Here is a 22090-nt window from a genome sequence, read left to right as displayed (position 1 = left end):
GGAAAGTAGTGAAACAAGTAAAGTGTTTATTAGGAGGACAAAGAATACATGTGGATAGACACGTGGGCGGGCTCAGAGAGAGTTGTGCTCGCATGGTAGTTTGAATCACTTTTATGGGGAATTTTTTCCAGGTTTCCTTTGACCAATCATCTTGCTTTGCCTGGTTCTGAGTCCATATTTGGTATACCTCAGGATCCTCCCATGTTCGTGTGCATCTCTTAGCCAAGATGGGTTCTAGCGAAGAGGCCTATGGGTAGTTGACATCACTTACCATGGGGTGGTGCCCTCTCCCTTTTTGACCTCCAAGGAGCCCTTCTGCACATGTGTAGCTGGGAAGGTCTCCTTGACTTCGAGAATGAGGAATATCTAGTCTTTTATCTCTTATCTGGGCAGGGCCCAGCCTCCTCTCATGATTGTCCTGCTATTGATATTTTGGAGTTTCTGTCCAGAGGGAATGAACTCCTGCTGCTTACCCTGGAGCCCATCTATCTCCTGCCTCACTTTCACAGAACTCACAATCTGCTGTGAAAGACAGTCAGAATATGAGCACACACACACAAATAATTTTAAAGCCCGATAGATTTGAAGTCAATAGAAAAGACATTGAAAAAGAAATGGGCCTCCTTTTGATAAGAAAGTCAGAGGTTTCTCTGTAACTTGTTTTGAGAACAATAAGCCATGTCTTTTCCTTCTTCTACATTTTCTCTCCCCACTGCTCACCCCAACAAAATGCTGAAGACAGAATTTGCACTCAATAGATTACTTTTTAAATTGATGTAAAAGTATAAAGTATATTTATGTGCATTAAAGTATGGAAGGGCATACATTTGGAGCATAAAAGCTCAGTACCTGATGGAAATATCACATAAATTAGGAATATAAAACTAATTATATAATAGGGAAATTAAAAAGAAATTTCAGGCTGTGTAGAGACTAAAGAGAACAATAACATATAATAGCTGAATATTTTGGCATTTGAAATTGGAATTTTAAAAATAGGTAAGAGAGCAAGAAATAGGAGTCTTAATTAATAACTGAAGGGGGGATAAGTAGCTTATTTAGCTTATTTCTGCCTTTTTAGTTGCCTAAAATATCAGTTTTGAAACCAGATATGGTTGCAATGTATTAGTTCTGCACAAAGTTCTAGGATGAGTTTCCCCACACCCACAGTTTAGGGATAGTGCTTTACTCATAACTCGTCTTTCATGCATTTGCCTAAATTCTTGTGGAATACAATTGGACTTGCAGCTCATAAGTATGACCTTTGGATGTGTTTTAAACACTACTGAACTCCATTTTAATTTTACATATTAAAGCCTCTGGGCTCTATTTACTCTTTCATTATTTAACATTCATTTATCTTATGAAAAATACTGTGATTCACTGTTGGTCTAGCATTTTTTTTCACTTACTTGGATGATTTTTAGAATCCAAACTGTATTGTTATTCATCTTGGAAAACAGAAACACTTTCGGGAGTCAATTCTCTGAGTCCCAAACCCCTCACCTGACAGCCTCTTGTGGTGCTAGGCCCTGGAGGGAGGAGACAGCAGGATCTGCAGGTGGAGAGGCCTGGAGAGCTGAGGGTATTATGTGTCTGGTTTATTGCCAAGATTAGTCAAGCCCCAAATTATAGTGTTGACGGAGAAATTTTTCACGTAGTGAGGTGTGGGGAAGTCATTTAGGCTTACACATGGTTCAGTCTAAACTCTGTGTGAACTGAAAGAGCCTGTCAAACACACACAGCACATCTGCTTTAACCATTAAGGAAAAGAAATGTCTGATTCAAAAATAAGGATAAATGACTCCCTTCTTATGATGTCCATGTTAACGCCCTCTCGAAGATGAGGTTCCTTTCCCAGGTACCAGGATCCTACTGTCTCACTATATACGTACTAAATTTGTCTCTTTTGAAATCTTTAAGGAATATACCCCTGTCATGTTTGATGTATGTTCTTTGTTCTGATAAAGTATAAGACTACCATGCTTCAGTGGAGAAGTTCCTTAGAGCCTTTTGAGGGGCTGCCTCCCAGATTATAGCCCTCAGCTTGGCTCAAATACAACTATTTTATGTTCCTATTATAAATTCTTTATTATTTCCCTCCACAGTGTGTTATTCCTTATGAAGTCCAGCTGTTCTAGGCTGACACCAAGCCACCCTGAAGCAGCCATCATGTCTTCATTGCCTCTTTCTTACATCTGGGTCCTTGAAGGCTGCTGAGATCATACTTGCTTGTCTGTGTCCATGGAACCCAGGGCAGAGCCAAGGTCCCCCCACCAGGTTCCTGGATTCTGGTACCAAACCCAGGAGAAGGTGTGCTCTAGTTATATCATCCTCACCTGGCACCAAGGCCAAGATAGTCATGTGTTTTTTCCCAGACTTCTTCTGTGGGAAAGGGTTTTGTGATGTTTTGTTTTCCCTAGTTTACCCTAGAGAGATGCAAGGAGGAAGTCTGATGCAGACTTTCCAGCTTATGAACATCTGAGGGCTGTGTCTCAGGTCAGGATCAACGTTCCCTTTTCCATGGGCATTCAAGTCAGTGAGGCAGCCTGACTTAAGGGCCAGGACCCTGCCTCTGTAGTCCTGGAGTTGATAGCTGAAGGCTGGGGACAGGGGTGCTGCAGTTCTGCCCAAGGGGAATTAAAGGCCAGAAAGCCCTGGTTTCTGCAGGAGTTTGATAATCTCCTGGAATGTATGCCAGTTAACATAGAATTTCTTTATCCTATTTATTCATTATTGTTATTTCTCATTGTATTTTGGGACTGAATTTTTTTTTTTTTTTTTTTTTTTTGTGGTACGCGGGCCTCTCACTGTTGTGGCCTCTCCCATTGCGGAGCACAGGCTCCAGACGCGCAGGCCCAGCGACCATGGCTCACGGGCCTAGCCGCTCCGTGGCATGTGGGATCTTCCAGGACCGGGGCATGAACCCATGTCCCCTGCATCGGCAGGCAGACTCTCAACCACTGCACCACCAGGGAAGCCCGGGACTCAATTTTTTATTGTTACAGAAATCCAATGTTTTCAAAGATTTTCCCTCAAGGATTCTACTGTTAACATTTTTCATTAAGAGGAATGCCTGTCTATTTCAATCTTTTTTCCCTCCATTATTTACTGTGTCTTTTCTAGGTCTTGTCCTTGTCTCCTGGACCACAGTCAGTAATGTCTCCACCTATGTATTCTGAGTGTGTGATTATTTGGTCCAAGGGATTCTGCTGAATGAAGTATAAATTCTGATATCTTTCTCTTGCAAACTTTCAAAAACTACAAATAAAATGAAAATATGGGCAATATAAAATGAAAATATGATTCTCCATTCTTATTAATATCTATCTCTATATTTCAATAGAATTCAATTATTGGTCCCTGATGGCTATATTTTTCATAAGAATTCCCTAAATAATTACCAGTAATTCACTACTCCAATGTAATGTAGAAGATATTCTTAGTGTATTCTTCAAATTCATGTTGATGGAATGCTCAAGTTCCCTATATCAAATTGAGCTCCTATATTCCTTCTGAATAATAAAACTGATATGTTTGCTAAAGATTGTTGAACAACAACTTTTTAGCTTGACATGTACAGTACAAATATAGTATCACTAAGGGTGAAAATTTAGTATATGTCCTGTGAACTACCAATTTCATGTTCCACTCACAATCTAACCATTTAAATACAGAATTATTTCCTAATTCTCTGTTATATAAATCTCATTATAAATAACAAGCTTTTTTTTTTTTTCGGTACGTGGGCCTCTCACTGTTGTGGCCTCTCCCGTTGCAGAGCACAGGCTCTGGAAGCGCAGGCTCAGCGGCCATGGCTCACGGCCCAGCCGCTCCGCAGCATGTGGGATCTTCCCGGACCGGGACACGAACCCACGTCCCCTGCGTCGGCAGGCAGACTCTCAACCACTGTGCCACCAGGGAAGCCCAATAACAAGCATTTTAAAAGCTTTAAATTTTTAACTATAGCTAATTAATTTGTACCTTTTCTCCTCTATCAACAAAAATTGACTTTCATGGTTAACTCAGTTAAAAAATAAAACAGCACAATAGGAAAGAAGTAAAATATCTCCATTGCCTACAATATATAATAATATATATAAATATGTTGACGAAAAAACTTGGGTCTGCCCTCCCATGTGCAGTAACGCAAATCTACTGACACCAGGTTATGGCGAAGGAAAGTGCAGCATTTATTACAGGGTGCCATGCAGGGAGTTCAGGTCAGCTAGTGCTCAAAACACCTGAACTCCCTTTCCTGATGGGTTTCATGAAAGCATTTTTAAATACCAGGTGAGAGAGGGAAATCACAGGGTATGTGATCAGCTCCTGCACAATTCTTTGATTGGTTGAGGTGAGGTAACAGAGCAGTGTCACAGTGGTTAACATTATCGATCCTTAGGCTCCAGTAAAAGATCTCCTACATAAAATAGTTTTAAAACTTAATAAAAATAAACACTAACTGAGCAGAGGGAAAAAGTATCCTCAATTTCAGAACAGTGTAAAGTCAGCAAATATCACAACTGTTGCACCCCTTGAAGATATTGATCTTGACTGGTTGCGATTTTTAAGAAAACACATTTGGGTAAAATTAACTCTGCACTTAAAAAAATTGAGTCACAGGTTTTAGGTTTTCTAAATGCTCTAAAAGTACTTAATTTTCCTTTCAACCTCCCCCACAGTAAAGGGTCAGTGCCTCTTGTATTGCTTTCTCTCACTGAACACACCGAAGAAAAATTGCATCATGTTGGTGTCTATCTGAATAAGGTGCTCAGGGCTCTCCCTGAATCATTGCATGGTTCTCATTTGCACGTGGGAGCCAATGGGTCTAAGTGCAGGCCACCACAAGATGTTCGACTATGGCATGTGGATTATTTTGAGCTGAAAACAATCAAGGCCCAAAAGACTCAGGAAGAGCCTTTGAACTTCCCCCTTACTGCCTAAAATAATTTAAGACAGGAGGCCTGTCCCAGGAAGAAGATATCACTAGAGATAAATGTAATATAATATTAGGTGTTGTAGAACAGGAGGAACATTGAAAAGCCCATTTGATCAAAATCCTCTCTGTGGGACTTCCCTGGTGGTGCAGTGGTTGAGAGTCCGCCTGCCAATGTAGGGGTCACAGGTTCGTGCCCCGTTCCGGGAAGATCTCACATGCCACAGAGCGGCTGGGCCCGTGAGCCATGGCCTCTGAGCCTGCGCGTCCGGAGCCTGTGCTCTGCAACGGGAGAGGCCACAACAGTGAGAGGCCCGCGTACCGCAAAAAAAAAAAAAAAAAAAAAATCCTCTCTGTGTCTCATTGTCTTTGGATGGCTCAGCAAACATTTGTTTACCAAACAACTCTTTTTAACTTCCTGTGAGTTACCTTACTTCCCCTTGAAATTTCAGACCCATACCTCCTTCTGATGCCGAAATTTGGCCTCTGTGCACTGGTATGGAATTGAATTCGGAGGCAGAGTTTGGGAGAAGTAGAAAAGAATAGGTTTATCGCGTTGCCAGGCAAAGGGGGACACAGCAGGCTTATGTCCTCAAAACTGTGTGTCCCAACCTGGGCGGATTTGGTGAGGAGTTTTATAGCAATAGTTCAAGGTCAGGGTTGCTGATAAGGATTATGGTGTGTTCAGGGCCTGCAATCCTTTAATCTGGCCTCAGGTGGTCTCCTGATGAGCTTCTATGTTTCTCAAGGTTATGAAACTGTGACCTTCTCTCTAGAATGAAGTATGCTTCATCAGGTAGTTAACATCTTCCATTTGTTGGGGGTTTTAGTTCTGTAGAAGAGCTCAAAGTTATTACGTGTTTCCCTTCAGACAGAACAAGGATCTTGTCCCAAAACTGCACTATTTTTTCTTGACAGTTCCTCCCTTGTCTCTGTATCCCCTCCCTTCCCTGATTAGCAACTATTTGACCCTACCCTTTGGAATTCAGGGAACGTTGTGGAGGCTGAAGCCTAGTCCCTGCAAACAAGAAATGAGGGACACAGAAAGACTTTCGTGCCCAGGAGCCCCACAGGGTCCTGCTCAGTTTCACTTCTCTTTAGTCAAGAATATATATGTCACCTTGTCTTGCTGTCTTTGGAATTCTTCATACTTATGTGAATTCCCCCAAGTGCACATAATAATTTAATTTTCTCTTGTTAATCTGCCTTATGTCATTTTCATTGCCAGCCAAAGAGCTAATGTTACCCAAAAACCTAGGTTTGACTATTGGTGGGTGTCAAGCTGAAAGGCACAACAAAAACAAATATTGGGAGAAGAAAGGATTTATTCCTTGCAGCAAGTAAAGAGAACACCGGGGATCTTTCCCAAAGCAGTGTCTTCCTGAACAGCAAAATTGGGTAATTTTTAAGCTAAGGGTACATGCATATTCATGAAGGGGTTTGGTGGTCCATAGAGTCCAAGCTTTAGTGGACTGAAGTCATGAGGGTCATAAAATGTCAATATCATCATTCCTTATGTTCCCAGTTGATCAGGCTAATCTTTACCATTGAAAGAGAACTGGAAGTCTTTACAATTATCTTTGTTATTGTTACTTCTTTTACCTGAAAACAGTCCTTTGATTCTGCATTATTTTGTTCCCTTAAGATCATTAGTTACTGAGACCCTTTCAACGGCAAGCATCCTGGCCAGGCTTAGATCACAAAATGGCTTAGGCCAAAAATGACCTTTGGGCCATGCAGAGACAGTAGAACACAGAATGGACTTGCCCTGGCAAGTTTCCCCCACCATACTTAGCTCATATTCTTTGCAGATATCTCTGGTGACAGCTCTATTCCAGGAATAGACCCTCTATCTAAATTCCTTTTAGGCAGTTAGGGGGAAGGTCAGTTTCTTCTTGAGTCTTGTGAGCCTTTAGTGTTTTCAGCTAGAAATAATCTGCATGCCAGAGAGACATTTTGGAGTGGCAACTTTTCCCTTAAAGTCCAATCATGGGCTGGAATTGGGGTTTCTTTTAGCAGATAGGAGCTGTTCCAGAACCAAAGGAGTCAGTAGGTCTGTGGGCTATTCTCCCCAGAAAGGATTTCCAAAACTATGATTGATTGCTCACCTTATCAGAAACAAAGGACACAAATGATGATAGATAGATGATAGATAGATAGATAGATAGATAGATAGATAGATAGATAGATAGATAGATGATAGATAGATAAATAGATAGATAGTTGATAGATAGACCATGATATAATATACTATATATTGTGAGCATTATTAAACATATATAAAAAGAAATACTAAATAATAGGTTAATATTGAAGAGCATTGTTTATATGTTGCTAGTCATTCTGGCTGGATAACATCAGTGACATTTAGGACAAGATTGTTCATAAATCCATATTTCAAAGTCTTCTTGACAATATCTAATTTGTGGGGCTGAATTGTTAGGTATGATTAATTTGTCGTTGGTTTTACCAGCAATATGGTATATAAAGAGTTTAAATAAGTAGTAGGAATCTACCAATTCAACATTTTCCTTGTTGTTCCCTTGTGTTTTCATTACTAGTACCTTCAAACTGCTAGTTCTTTGTAGGACATTTTTTTAAGCTACTTGTCCATTTTGTGAGAGTTATTTGGTTAAAACTAGATGTGATCAGTAAATCTGCACAGAGGGGAACCATACTCAGAGTGAACCAACAAGAGAGATCCCACTGTCAACTCCTCTGTATTGGGGACAGCCCTCTAACAAAAATTACACAAAATCTAGGGTTTTACTAAACCTGCAAACTAACAGATTAGCTTATTAGTGTTTCATGGATGCTGCAGAAGACACAAGACACCAGGTCAGACACAACAGACTTTATTATTTATTGCAAAAGCAGTAGCAATGTCTTCATGTCCTCAAGAGTTCCCCAATCCCTCAAGAACCACAGGAGTACCAAAGGGTCCACAGTGAATGTCTACAGATGCAGTGGGTTGCAATATAGTAAAAAGGTAGAAGAACTTGGATGATTCACCTTTTTATAGTGAGCAGAAGAAAATTTTCTCTATTTTTGTGGGAAAATATTACCTCATCTCTCAAGGTTACTTGTTGCACTTACAACCCTGAGAAATACATGCATAAAGAACAGTCAAGGTCTTGAACTCTTATCCTATCCAACCAGAATGTACAGGAATGCTCAGGGTTTATGACATATTGACTCTCTCAATACCCTCTTTTCTCAAGAGGCTTCATGAATCCCATGTGACAGGGACCACCTGACAAGGACCATGGGAGGGGTATTGCTGCTTTCTTGTGTAATTCCTGGGCCATGTATGTACCTCATTGGAGATCACTGCCTCAGAGAAATAATTTCAATTTATATATTTATTGGATGAGTAAACAAACAGAGCTTTTGGTGCACCAGATTTAAGTTAGGACTTTCCCCTTGTTTTCCAAATGAAGACCTTAAAAATCTATCATAATTTTCATTTCTTCAAGAAAGAAAATTTAGTGATCTTCAAAGAAAGAATATTTAAGATGTGCATAATTTCAGAATTAATCTTTCATAGTCAAACAAATTTAGTTTTAGGAGAAATTTATTATATCATTCTTACTGTTTTCATTATCCTGTGGACCTAGATCTCTGCTGGTCCTCAACTGACTTTTTGGAACTACTGTGTAGAGAGAGGGCAGCAAAGATGGCCAGCTGCAAGTGTGTTCTGTGTCATGTTATTCATGCTTTCTCTTCATTAAAGCATTTTTAGGGTCTTCAGATGGTGCTTGCAAACTGATTAAGAAATGGGAGACACAAGGAGGACAGAATCTATAGGATAGAATCACTATGAGACAGAGTTGCTGCCATTGGCAACTTCAGAAATGAATGGCCCAAGGTCTTCACTGGTGGTGCAGTGATTAAGAATCCACCTGCCAATGCAGGGGACACGGGTTCCAGCCCTGGTCTAGGAAGATCCCATATGCCACGGAGCAACTAAGCCCGTGCACCACAACTACTGAGCCTGTGTTCTAGAGCCCATGCTCTACAACTACTGAAGCCTGAGTGCCTAGAGCCCGTGCTCTGCAAGAGAAGCCACCACAATGAGAAGCCCATGCACTGCAATGAAGAGTAGCCCCCACTCGCCACAACTAAAGAAAAAAAAACCCCACGTGTGGCAACGAAGACACAACGCAGCCAAAAAAAAAAAAAGAAGAAGAAGAAGAAGAAAACAATGGTCCAGAGCAGAATCTTTAATGGACACAACATGCTGTGTATTGGCTTGGTGGAACCTAATGGCTTAGAGTTGAAAGCAGAGATCCTTTCAAGATCTGACTGCAAGAGCTGCATCTATCAGTTGACCACCATGGTGTACTGTGCACTGATTTCTTTATTTAGTATGGTTTTTCTTAATATCCAAAGATAATCTCTTCTCTGTCTCCAATAATTTCCCTGAAGTGAAACTGATCCAAAATGTTATAAAGTCTCTGGTAATGTGTCAAAGTGATTATGTAGAGCTACCTATTGTTTTTTAACAAAACCAGTCAGGCCATTAACTGTCATCTTGTTGTGCAACATTATTTGAAAATTTCTTTCAATAATTAGAATAAAATTGGCTTTTTTGAGCTATCTTTTGAATCAGAGAGGAGAAATATAGAACTGAATTGTCCAGAATTATCTTTCTATTGCATAAATAATAATGACATATTCACCAGTCTAATTTACAGTGAATTTTATTTTTGTTTTTTATTGTTAAAAAACATATAACATTTACTATCATAACCATTTTTAAGTGTATAGTTCAGTAGTAGAAAGTGTATTCACATTGTTGTACAACAGATCTCTTGAATGTTTTCATTTCGCAAAACTGAAAATCCACATTGATTGAACAATAGTTCTCCTTTCTCCTCTCCCCCCACCCAGCCCCTAGCAACCACCATTATACTTTCTGTTTCTATGAGTTTTACTACTTTAGATATCTCATATAAGTGAAATTATAGTGTTTGTCGTTTTATAACTGGTTTATTAAATTAAACATAACGTCTTTAAAAAGTTCATCCATGTAGTAGATGTAACAAAATCTTTCTTTTTTAAGGCTGAATACCATTCCATTGTATGTATATACCACATTTTCTTATCCATTTATCCATTGATGGACATCTGGGTTATTTCTATCTCTTGGCTATTGTGAATAATGCTGCAGTAAACATAGACATGGAAGATCCTGCTTTCAATTATTTTGGATATATACCCAGAATCATTATTTCTGATCATGTGGTAATTTGATTTTTAATTCTTTGAGGAATTGCTATACTGTTTTCCACAGTAGCTGCACCATTTTACATTCCTGCCAACAGAGCACAAAGGTTCCAATTTTGTCATATCCTCACCAACACTTGTTAATTTTTTTAAGTTGGTTATCTTCATGGGTGTGAGGTGATATCTCATTTTGGTTTTGGTTTTTAGTTCTCTAATGATTACAGATGTTGAACATCTTTTATGTTTGTTGGCCATTTCTATATGTTCTTTGGAGAAATGTCTACTCAAGTTCTTTGCCTATTTTTTAATTGGGTTATTTGTTGTTGTTGAGTTGTAAGAGTTCTTTATATATTCAAATATTAAGCCCTTAACAGACATATGATTTGCAAATATTTTCTCCCATTCTGTAGGCTACTTTTTTCACACTGATTGTTTCCTTTGATGTGCAGAAGTTTTTAAGTTTGGTGTAATCCCTTTTGCTTATTTTTGCTTTTGTTGCCCATGCTTTTAGTGTCATATCTTAAAAATCATTGTCAAATATAATGTCATGAAGCATTTTTTCTTTTAGAAAAAGAATTATTAGGTCTTATGCTTAGATTTTTAATCCACTTTGAGTTAATTTTTTGTATGGTGTAAGGTTAGGGTCCAGTTTCATTTTTTTTGCATGTGGATATCCAGTTTTCCAGTGCCATTTGTTGAAGAGACTGTCCTTTCCCCATTGAGTAGTCTTGGCACCCTTATTGAAGATTGTTTGACTATAGTCAAGGGGTTATATCTGGGCTTTCTATCTAATATGTCATTGGCCTATTTATGTCAGTACCTCACTCTAATTTTACATATATCAGACAATTCTGTGACATAAATGTTAACTTTTATTTATGCTTTAACTCCAGTAAAGGTCACAAGGTGCTTAACTGACACAACTTTTGGATAGTGTTTCAAGATATATTGATTACATTCTCTAATAAAATCAGAGAAAATTGCATCAGTGTTTCAAGCCACAGAATCCCTTGAAGAATTCTTTTATTAATCAATAAAGATAAATTGGTCTGGATTGAAAATATTATCACAAACATAATTGACTAGGGAATATAATAAAAATGTTGCCTTTACAGGTGAGGTACAACAGTAAACCTCCTTGAAAACAAGGCTCATATAAGTTCTCTACCCCACGGGAACAGTTTTCCATCCTTCCATTGCCCAGGACAGTTTACAGTTAGTATGAGAAAGGATATTCTCACCATATGCTTGTTTTTATTCTCCTCAATGCATGTGAGACTGATCAAATGGCTATTCTCAAATCTAAAGATGCACAACACCCCAAAGTATTTATTGTTTTTAATCTTCTTAATTTTCATTCTGAAGTAAAATTATTTGCATTTTTCTTTTTCAATTTCTATTGTTTTGCAACTATTTTGGAGATAGATGTTATTAGCTTTAGATATTAATTATTTTTCTCACATCTTCACCAAATAATAAGATAAAACAGGATGACACATCTTATTCAACAGTTATGTTGTGTTGACAAGCCAAGGCATAAGCTCTTTTCTAGATGATTATTTTTGTGGGGTGCTGGCATAAGTTTGTTCAAACATTTTATCTCTAATCTTAACTATCTTTTAAAAATACTGATTACTACTACTTAACATTTTTTGCAGAGTACTATAAATATAAAATTGGTCCATGTCGATAAATAAAATTAATATTGCACTTTCAACCAGTCATATTGGAATTGTTACAACAGAAAAGTTTTTCTTTACTTTTTTTTTTTTTTTTTTTAGTACGCGGGCCTTTCACTGTTGTGGCCTCTCCCGTTGCGGAGCACAGGCTCCGGACACGCAGGCTCAGCGGCCATGGCTCACGGGCCCAGCCTCTCCGTGGCATGTGGGATCTTCCCGGACAGGGGCACGAACCCGTGTCCCCTGCATCGGCAGGCAGACTCTCAACCACTACGCCACCAGGGAAGCCCTAGAACACTTTTTCTTTTAGTTGGTTATAGGTTTTACTATCAGGCATGAACTTATATTTTGAGTTTATATTCCATGTATATAAACTTCCAATTTTGTACACTAAAGAAATCACATTTATTAAACATCTAACCACATAGAAAGGCTCTGAGACAGTTGCTTACCCTTGGAATTGTTCTATCACAGAGACTTTCTAAGTTTCAGGCTGCCCAGTCCTTCTAAATACGTCACCCCTGTGCATAAAAACTGTAGGGGCCACTTAGATCCATGACATGCACAATCAAAACCTCCATCATTATCTTGTATAAAGAGAGGAGATGGATACTGCCCTTCTCCTCTTTATGACCCCAAACTCTGGAGGTCATGAGCCTCCAGAGTTTGGGGTTATAAAGTGACTAAATATGCATGTTCCTAACAGCATTAGATATGAATTTTATTATTCTAAATCTTTCTGATAAACTAGTAATTAGTTCTAAACCATTTTTAAAACTGAATGTCATGGTAGTTATAGATATAAGTAGAGATGATATTTAAAATATTTGACCTCCAGTATGGCACAAGCAACAACCAATAAGAAAAAGACAGTAATGTACTGTTGGGGTGAGGCCCTAAAGAAATTTAGCTGCCTAGAGAGAGGGGAGATTATAGACAGTCCTAGGTGAGAAAACAAAATGATGGAAGCTCAGGACAGAAGCTCTTTATCAACCAAACAAAAGTGTTGCAATATTGTTACAACTTTACACCTTGTACAGCCACACTTCCGTGTGCCAACAAAAAACAAGCCCTAAGAATATAGACGTTGAATCAGTCACTCTGGTGCACCCTGGACATACTACTACATTTCATTTATGTCACTATTATAGACCTCTATAGGTCTATAACTTTATATTCAAAGATAAATATTTGGTCCCAGCATAGACTATGTCATCCTTGATGCTAAGGTATATGTAGATGTTTACATTTATATTCACAACATAAGGCTTAGCACTTTGCACATGACAGGACTTCAATAAAGCTTGTAGAATAACTGATTTAAACAAAACAGTTTTGTCTCTATGTGTATAAACATTTACTTTCCATAATTAAACCTGAAACATCTTGAAAGTAGTAAAGTGGACAATGCCTGAATGATAGACCAGTGTTTTCTCAGGAACTGGTATATATAATGGACACCTCTGGGACAGCCCACAAAAGCTGCTTTTCCAAGTGTTCATAGAAAAAAGAGAAAAATAACATTTAACTTTTATATCAGTATAGTATCATTCCAGAAACAGATGGCACATGCAAGTGGTTTTCTGAAGAACATATAAAGAAGCTGCTTATAGAGCTGTGGGACAGGTAAAGGATCTAGGAAGAGATGGCAGCCAGAGACTGGTAATAGTAGGAAGAACATTCCACCTCTATATCTGAAGGGGCAGGAGAGAAAATGTGTTATTGGAGCTTGGCTAAGGCTGAAGTCATGAAGCAGGGTAAATATAAAATATTTTTAAATGATTATTTAAATCTCTTTAAAAATAATTGACTGTCTAATGTGGTATGGTAAAAATAACATGTAAAATGTGTGAGAAGAGCACAAAAGCCACGAGGGGAAAAATGGAAGTATACAAATTTTAAAAAATTTTATACTATATATTAAGTGGTAAAATGTCTCTTGAAAGTAAACTGTGATAAGTTAAAGATGTGAACTATAAACCCTGAAACAATCACTATAAGTAATTAGTCAGACTTATAGTTCATAAGCCAACAAAGGAGATTGAATGGAATCATTAAAAAACAATTAATCTAACAGAAGGCAGAAAAAGATGAAACAATTTAAAGCAAATAGTAAGGTGATAGATTTAAACTCAACTATATTAATAATAATATTAAATGTAAATGCTCTAAACACCCTGGTCAAAACCCAGAAATTCTCAGATTGGATTAAAAAGCAAGATCTATATATATTCTACCTACAACAAACCTACATTAAATGTAAATATAAGATTAGGTTAAAAGTAAAAGAATTGGAAAAAATATATATATATATATACACACACACACACATATACACACACTAATCTAAAGAAAGCTGAAGTATATAAATAACAAAGATTTCAGAGCAAAGAATATTATAAAGGACACAGAGGGTTAATTATAATGATAAAAGGGCCAATCAAGCAGACACACACTGCTAAATGTCTATGTGCTTAATAACATGGTTTCAAAGTACCTCAAGATAAAACTGATAGAACATAGAATTTCAGGGAGAAATATTAAAGTTCACAATTATAGTCAGATTTCAATACTCATTTCTCAGTGAGATGAAACATGTAGATAGAAATCCAATACTAACATAGAAAGCTTGATTAACACTACTAATGAACTTGCTTTAATTGATATGTATAGAATACATCTAAAAACATCAGAATACATGTTCTTTGCAATGCACATGAAACATTTAACTATTCTAGGCCATAAAACAAGTCTCAATAAACTTAAAATTTTTCAGTTCTCACAATGTATGTTCTCTAACAACAGTGGAATTAAATTAGAAGTCAATAACAGAAGGATCTCTAGAATTTCTTTACATACTTGAAAACAGAATAAAACACTTATAAATAACTCATGGGTTAAAATAGAGTCAAACAATTAAAATGTATTTTGAGATGAATAAAAAAGAACATATTTTAAGATTAGTGGGATCTCCCTCATTGAGAACGTAGAGGGAAATTTATAGCACTAAATAATTATATTAGAAAAGCTCTCAAGTCAATGACTTCAGCTTCCACCTTAAAAACCAGAAAAAGAAGAGCAAATAAAGCCAAAATATGCCAAATAAAGGAAATAAAAACTATCATTGTGGAGCTTCCCTGGTGGCGCAGTCGTTGGTGGTCTGCCTGCCAGTGCAGGGGACGTGGGCTCATGCCCCGGTCCGGGAGGATCCCACGTGCTGTGGAGCGGCTGGGCCCGCTGGGCCTACGTGTCCAGAGCCTGTGCTCCGTGGCGGGAGGGGCCACAGCAATGAGGGGCCCGTGTACCGCAAAAAAAAAAAACTATCAGTGTGGAAATCAACAAAATAAAAATGAGCAAAATAAAACTACAAAAAGTTAATGAAACTAAAACTTTGTTCTCTGAGAAATTCCATATTCGTAAACATCTATTCAGGCTGATCAAAAAAATGCATACAAATGGCCATATCAGGAATAATATAATTAACATAACAATAGATTCTACAGATATTAAAAAGATAATAAAGGGTAATTATAAACACATTATTCTAATAGATTTGACAACTAAGGTGAAATGCACAAATTCCTCAAAAGACAAGCTTACCTAACTTCACTCAATAAGAAATAGCCAGAATAGCTCCATACCTATTTTAAAAACTGAATTTGTAGTTTAAAATCTTCCCACACAAAAATAACCTCTAGGTGAAGACGGCTGTTGGGGGAGGTCATTGAGAAGATGTAAGCAGAAGCTGACCCTCAAAATGGACCCAGGCAATTGGAGGTTCCCCACCCACTCCTCTGTCTTTGGAATGTGTTCTGCTTGCCATCCCCACTCTCAGAAGTTGCCCCAAGGATACAGCCTTGAAATAGAAATATGGTGTTGAGACTATCCGGATGGTATATGTGACTGAACCAGTTAAGGACTCTATATAAATGTTTAAGATTTAGCAGGCAGATGCAGAGATCTACAAATCTTGAGGCCACCCCAGACAAGCCTCATAAATAAGTTCCCTTGCCTATTAAACCTGTCATTTACAAATCTGGAGTGATCTGTCTCTTTCTTTGTTCTCTCCCTGCCTTCTGCATATGGGGGCCAGTTTCATATTACATCTGGGAAACTCCCAAGGAGGTTGTGAAGCAACAGTGGCTTCACTGGCAAATTCTACCAAACATTTAGGAAGAAATAATGCCAATTCTACATAAATGAAAAGAAAATTGAGAGATAGGGCTACTTTTCAGTTTATATTATGAGGCCAACCTTACCCAGATTCTAAAACCAAAGACATTAAAAGAAAAGAAAACTGCAGATCAATATCCCTCATGAATATAAGTGGAAAAAATCTTAACACAATTTTAGCAAATCAAATCCAGCAATATGTAAAAAGGCTAATACATACACAAGTGGTGTTTTTCTTAAGAATGCCAAGTTGGTTTAATCTTCAAAAATCAATCAATGTAATTAAACTTATGAATAGATTAAAAAGAAAAAAAATCTGAATAAACACACAAATATCATTTGAAAACAACCCATACCTGTTTCTAATAAAATCCTTTGGAGTAGCACTATTTGCAATAGCCAAGACATAGAAGCAACCTAAGTGTCCATGGACAGATGAATGGATATAGATGTGGAATATATATATATATATATACACACACACATATATATATACACACACACATATATATATACATACATACTCCCAGCCATAGAAAAGAATAAAATAATGCCATTTGTAGTAACATGGATGGACCTAGAAATTGTCAAACTAAGTGAAGTAAGTCAGGCAGAGAAAGACAAATATAATATGATATCACTTATACATGGAATCTAAAAAAATGATACAAATGAACTTATCTACAAAACAGACTCACATACATAGAAAACAAACTATGGTTACCAAATGGGAAAGGGGAAGAATAAATTAGGAATTTGAGATTAACAGATACACAGTACTATATAAAATAGATAAACAATAAGAACCTACTGTATAGCACAGGGAACTCTATTCAATAACTTGTAATAACCTATAATGGAAAGGAATATATATATATAACTTTGCTATACACCTGAAACTAACACAACATTGTAAATCAACTATACTTCAATTTTTTGAAAAACTTTGGCAAACTAGGAATAGGAGAGAACTTCTTCAACCTGATAAAGGGGACCTATGAAAAACCTGTAGTTAACATCATAATTAATAGTGAAAAGCTGAATGTGTTCACATAAGATCAGGTGCAAGGCAAGTATGTCCATTCTCACCACTTCTGTTCAGCGTTTTGCTAGAAGTCCTAGCCAGTGCAATAAGACAAGAAAAAGAAATGAGGCATTCAAGTTAGAAAGGGAAGAAATAAAGTTGTCTCTGTTTACAGATGACTTCATTGTCTATATAGAAAATCCTATGATCTGCACAAAAAGCTTTTAGGACCACTCTGTGTGTTTATAAAGTTTTTTATACAAGATCAATACACAAAAATCAACTGTCTTTCTATATACCAGTAGCAATTAGAAATTTAAAAATATTCCACTTACAATACCATCAAAAATGCGATTTATTAAAAGGTAAATCTGATAAAATATGTGCAATAAAACCACAAAACATTGTGGAGAGAAATTAAAGAGAACCTAAATAAATTCAGAGATATGCTATGTTTATAGATCAAAAGATTCAATATTGTAATGATGTCATGATCTCTAGATTCAGTACAATCCCAATCAAAACCCTAGAATGCTTTTTTGGTAGACACTTAAAAGCTGATTCTAAAATTCATATGCAAAGGCAAAGGATCTGGAACAGCCAAGGCAACTTTGAAAAAGAAGAACAGAGTTGGAGTCCTTAAACTATCTGACTTCAGATTTATTTTAAAGTGACAGTGCAAAGACAGGATGGCATCAGTATCAAGATAGACCAATAGAGCAAAGGAAAAGAATGGAGTCCAGAAATAGATCCACACATTTATAGAGACTTAATTTTGACAAAGGTGCAAAAATAATTATTGGAGAAATAAGATTTTCAACAATGTGATGAAATAATTGAATATCTATACATAAAAAATATTAACTTCAATCCATACCTAACATCACATGCAAAACTAATTCAAAGTATTTAATAAATCTAAATGTATAACCTACAATTAAAATAAGAAGAAAATCCTTTTACTTGCAGCAACCTGGATGAACCTGAAGGGTGTATGTTAAATGAAATAAAGCCAGACAGAGAAAGACAATGACTGCATGGTATCACTTACGTATGGAATCTTTAAAAAAAAGAAAAAAAAAAAGGTTTTTTTAAAGTCAGAAACAGAGAGTAGGAATGTGGTTGCCAGGGTCTGGTGAGGCTAAAAGAGAAAGTTTTGTAAAACGATAGTTATATTCTAGTTATATGATGAATAAGGTCTGAGGATCTAATGTTGACTATAGTTGATAACACTGTATAGTATAATTGGGTATACACACAATATTGTTTAATTAAAATTTGCTGAATGTAGAACTTAAATATTCTCACAAAAAAGTTTTAAAAATGTAAATATGTGAGATGATGGATGTGTTAATTAACTGGATGGGGGAATCCTTTCACATTGTATACACATACCAAATCATCACATTAAATATTGTCTGACAAGGCATTTATTTGTCAATTATAACTCAAAAAAGCTGGAAAAAATTAAAGCACACTGTAGGTAAAAATTTCCACTTGTTGGGGGAGGGGGAGGGAAGACTGAACACACCAAGTGCTGGCAAAGATTTGAAGCAAGTGAAGCACTCATACACTACTTGAGGGAACGTAAAAACAATTTTTCAATTTTATAAGAAGGCAAATATACATAGCATATGACCTATCCATTCCAATCTTTGGTATTTAGCTTAGAGAAATAAAATCAGATGTCTGTACAAAGACTTGTCTATGAATGTTTATAGAATCTTTACATTTAATAACCCAAAACTAGAGAAAACCCAAATGCCAACAAATGACTGGATGCAGTATATTCATGAAATAAATTTTGATACATACAATAACATGTACGAGTCTGATAAAATTTTTTTGAATGAAGAAAAGCTGACAAAAAAGTAAATCCTACCTAATTCTATTTATATAAAAGTCTATAAAATAAAAAATAATCCCAAATATCTAAACAGCTCATACAACTCAACATCAAAAAAAAACCTGGTTATGGTAAAAATGGGCAGAAGACCTGAGAAGACATTTTTCCAAAGAAGACATACCTATGGCCAACAGGCATCTCAATAAAGAGATGCTTAATATTACTAATCATCAGAGAAACACAAATTAAAACTATAATGAGATGTCACCTCACACCTGACAGAATAAAGGTCACAAACAACAAATGTTGGTGAGGATGTGGAGAAATGGGAACCCTCATACACTGTTGGTGGGAGTATAAATTGGTGCAGCCACTGTGGAAAACAGTATGGAGGTTTATCACAAAAAAAGACCCAAAAACTAAAAATAGAACTACCATATACCCCAGCAATTCCATTCCTGGGTGTATATTCTAAAAAAATAAAAACACTAATTTGAAAAAGATACATACACCCTAATGTTCATAGCATAATTATGACTGCCAAGATATGTCCATTAACAGATGAACGGAAAAAGAAGATGTGATACACACACACACACACACACACACACACACACACACACACACACAATGAAATACTACTCAGCCATAAACAAGAATAAAACTTTGCAACAGCAAGGACGGACTTGGAGGGCATTATGCTAAGTGAAATAAGTCAGACAAAGAAAGACAAATACTGTATGATATCACTTATATGTGGAATCTAAAAAATAAAACAAACCAGTAAATGTAACAAAAAAGAAACAAATGCACAGATATAGAGAACAAACTAGTGGTTACCAGTGGGGAGAGAGAAGGGGATTTGGGCAAGACAGGGGTAGGGGATTAAGAGGTACAAACTACTATGGATAAAATAAATGAGCTAGAACAATATATTGTACAACACAGGGAATATAGCCGATATTTTATAATAATTATAAATGGAGTATATACCTGAAACATATAATATTGTACAATTCTATCTCAATAAAAATAATTATTAATTAACCTATAGTGACAAAAGCAAATCAGTCATTGCCTGAGGATTTAGAGGATGGGGGTCCTGAAGTGGGGTAGTAAAGAGGGATTCCAAAAGAGCATTAGGAAACTTTTAGTGTGTTGGATCTATTCAACATCTTGGTATGGGTGTATGTAAAAAGTTATCAAACTTACACTTAATAGATGTATAATTTGTTGTGTGTCAATTATACTTCAATAAAGCTGTTTAAATAAAGGGGTTGTAAATGTCTTCCTTAGTACAGTCACTTAACTAATGGAGACACAGAGGCATAGAGATATTCTCCAAATCACACATTTACCCACTATCCACATCTCATAACTCAAGCCAAATAGTCCTTTTGTTACTCCAAACAATCTATTTGCAAGAATAACTTCACTGATAACTCAGTTGATAGATATCCTTAGAATAAAACCTTTCAAAATATCAGAGCATGTTACATATTATATCATAATTTCAATGCACAAAACTAGAAAACAACACCCTATGCAGGCTGTCACAAAGATTTCAAAGTACAGAAAATATTCTTGATAAGTAATTTGTCATTTAAAGGAAATATGAAAGAAACTTGACTTTATTAGCTTTCATGTAATAGCAATGCTGTATGATGTTTTCTACTTCTTGTGTTAATTTTCTATACCTGCATAGCAAATTACTATAATCTAACAGTTTAGAAAAACATAACAAAATTTATGATCTCAGTTGTCATGAGTCAGGAGTCTACACACATTAACTAGGTCCTCACTTCAGGATCTGACTGGGCTAAAATCAAGGTGTCAGCCAGAGCTATTATCTTATCTGAGTCTCAAGTCCTCTTCCTAGCTCCCTGGCAGTTGGTAGAATTTAGTTCCTTGAGGTTACAGGACTGCCTGCTATTCCTTGCCACAGGGTCTTCTCCATAATTCTATAGTTTGTTTCTTACAGGCCAACAGAAAATCATCTCTGCTGCTTCAAATCTCTCTCTTCAGGAAGGACTCAACTCCTTTTAAGAGCTCACCTAGTTAGATCAGACCCAGTGAGGATAATCTCCCTTTTCATTAACTCAAAGTCCTCTCATTTCAGATTTTAATTACATTTTTAAAATCCCTTCACCTTTGAAACATAATCACAGTCATGAAATCCATTATATTCACAGTCCTACCCATACTCTAGGGGAGGGAATAATATAAAGTACATACCCCGGTATGTTGGAATTTTCGGGCCCACCTCAAAATTCAGAGTTACATCACATCTCTTTGGATAAACTTCACTATGGAAAGTGTATATTTCTCTCAGTGTTGCTACTGAAATTCTAAGTAATCATAACAGATTAGAAGGGGAAGAGGGATTTTTAAACATCAACATTACACCAAATCCAGTTCTGAGAGATACCTTCCCTGCTTTGTTCCCCTCCATCACAAGCTTGCCTCATACATAGGGAAGCTTCACTGACAGTCGTGGTTTCCAAGGTAGTGTTTAAACCAGAGGTGGCTGAACAAGACAGAACACTGGAATATAGGAAGAAAATAAAATATAAAAACTTTAATTCATACTTCTTTTATCCCATCATTTTAAAATTACTTTATATTTGCATAATATTTATAACCACATAAAATTATAGAGCAGTACTATAAGCATACAATTTACAAATAAATGAATACACATACATTGGAGATGCACCCTCAAAAACCATTTTCTAATGGGGTGAATAATACAAATGTTGAAGTCCACTGACATATCTGGGTTTTTTCAAAGGAGCAAACCCAGAATCTACAATAACCATAGGCCCTGGGTTTCTTCACCAGGCCAGTAACACCTGGGATTTTATTGAGACAGAATGAGGGCCACAGATATAACCTAAAGGAGCTATTTCACCAAACTCTGAAACCCAGTGGGCCCCATCTGCCCAGCTCTGTGTTACATTCATTTTGTGAACCATTCCCGCCCACCCCTGCTGTGAAGACCACACAGATTTTCAAAGGGACCTTAAATCAATTGCAAGAGTTGTGTCAGGTGGAACAGAAAGATCAGATTTGGTTAAAATAGAATGGAGGTAGAATGGAGCAACCACAAAGCCTGTCACGGCCACAGAGTTTGCAAGGGTATAGGGTCCCCAACAGGAGTGCAGGGCAGCCTCCTGCTGGAGAATGCTGAACATTAGCATGCA

General features: G+C 36.8%; 1 long non-coding RNA gene across 3 annotated transcripts in view; it reads right to left on the bottom strand.

Annotated features, from left to right (window-relative positions):
- Positions 1–16913: 16913 nt before the first annotated feature.
- Positions 16914–22090, bottom strand: part of LOC113612240 (uncharacterized) — a 56994-nt gene continuing 51817 nt past the window's right edge. For 2 of the 3 annotated variants that reach the window (XR_003429787.1, XR_003429789.1), the window contains exon 4: positions 19841–21431. This is a non-coding gene — a long non-coding RNA (uncharacterized LOC113612240). Of the gene's footprint in view, positions 17136–19840; positions 21432–22090 lie in introns of those variants that run through there. The other variant, XR_003429788.1, reaches the window with a different exon arrangement.

The sequence above is a fragment of the Aethalodelphis obliquidens genome, unplaced genomic scaffold (assembly GCF_003676395.1).
Source record: "Aethalodelphis obliquidens isolate GAN/ISIS:26980383/991018 unplaced genomic scaffold, ASM367639v1 scaffold74, whole genome shotgun sequence".
Lineage (NCBI taxonomy): Eukaryota > Metazoa > Chordata > Mammalia > Artiodactyla > Delphinidae > Aethalodelphis > Aethalodelphis obliquidens.
Note: the sequence above shows the minus strand (reverse complement) of the source record. Positions and strands in the feature narration are given on the sequence as shown.